This window comes from Callithrix jacchus, chromosome 2 (assembly GCF_049354715.1).
Source record: "Callithrix jacchus isolate 240 chromosome 2, calJac240_pri, whole genome shotgun sequence".
NCBI classification, from domain to species: domain Eukaryota; kingdom Metazoa; phylum Chordata; class Mammalia; order Primates; family Cebidae; genus Callithrix; species Callithrix jacchus.
This window is the reverse complement of record NC_133503.1, coordinates 195,093,144-195,094,664: the sequence shown is the minus strand read 5'-3', so window position 1 is coordinate 195,094,664 and position 1,521 is coordinate 195,093,144. Positions and strand designations below refer to the sequence as shown.

The window sequence follows — 1,521 nt, the reverse complement described above, 5'->3', positions numbered from 1 at the left end:
GCACTTTGGGAGGCTGAGGTGGGTGGATCACCTGAGGTCAGGAGTTCAAGACCAGCAGAACAACATGATGAAACCTCATCTCTACTAAAAATACAAAAATTAGCTTGGCATGGGTGCACACCTATAATACCAGCTATTTAGGAGGCTGAGGCAGGAGAATCACTTGAACCTGGAAGATGGAGACTGCAGTGAGCTGCAGAGACCGTGCTACTGCACTCTAGCCTGGGCGACAGAATGAGACTTGTTCTCAAAAAAAAAAAAAAAGAAATTCTTCTTGGTGGTGTTTCCTGGTACAGATAGAATATTAGGAGGAAAGAGGATTTCTTGATAAGCTCTGAAATAGGATTTTTCAGCCATGACATCTAAAAAGTAGTCCCCAGTTCAGCTTAAGCACGCACTAGGTAAAAGTTTATTTCTCCAGGAAATTCTTTTTTTTTTTTTTTCCAGAACCAAAAGAGAACTTATTTATTGAGGGAAAGGGAATGCAAGCAATACAAAAATTAGAAGCTTGTCTGGCATTTAACTTTTCTTTCTCTGCTTGTCAAATGGGAGTTAGATTTTATTTGCACACTTGCTAAGGGTCCTGATCTGCTCATGAAATCCTTATATGGGGGAAGCTGTGGGGCAGATTCCTTAAGTGGCCCTTTGGGACAACTCTTATCAGGGCCGGGGGAATTGCTCGTTTCTGCCTACTTCTTTCCCTTCTGCTTCACATGTACTACAAAATAGTCATTGCATGCAATGGTGAGGCCTGCAATTAGGGAAAAGCAGCTCTGGAAGCCCACTTTGCCATCTCTGCACTGGTCCAGGCCCTTCATTATTTCATCCACGGCCAGAGGGTCTTTTTGATTTTCCAAAAATCCAGGGAACTCCTTTTCCATGAGTACTCTCAGGTCCTCCTTTGTTAAGTAGCCTTTATCCCAAGCAAATTTGTGGCATGTAAACATCATGGTTTCCATGGCATCTTCCATTTGAGATGGCATTTTGGTGTGGTCTGTTGAAGCCTTGGCCAAGGCGCGGCAGACACTGGGCTAGCTGGACGCGGGGCGGCGAAGCCAGCGCAGCGGGCTGTGAGCCTTCCTTAGTCCCAGGAAATTCTTTAAGAACATTGTGTTTGAAAGTTTTATGTCAAAACAAATAGACAATTTTAGTAATGATTCCTGACATCTGTGAATTGATTTGAGCTCTACATGTTTTAACAAGGGCAAGTTCATATTCAATCTTTAGAACATAGTTTTCTAATATGGTAAGCTTTGCTGGGAGACCTTTGAAGGAGCTTCATTTCTCTAGTATCCCAAACACAGGATACCCACCTCGACCCGCAGGTAAAAATGCTTATTTTCCTTTGACAACCAACCAGCTCCAGCACCCAGTGGAGCAGTGCTTTCTGATTGGCACTCAGATCTCCATCCAGAGCAAAGCACGTTGTCTGGGGGTTGACACACAGCTTTTCATTTCATTGATCATCTTTAGTTGAAGTTTCCTTATCATGCATGCCTGGGCAGAGTTTCGAAAGATACC

General features: G+C 43.6%; 1 pseudogene; it reads right to left on the bottom strand.

Annotated features, from left to right (window-relative positions):
• Window positions 1–517: 517 nt before the first annotated feature.
• On the bottom strand, window positions 518–983 carry LOC100412213 (protein S100-A10 pseudogene; annotated as a pseudogene).
• Between the last annotated feature and the right edge of the window lie 538 nt (window positions 984–1,521).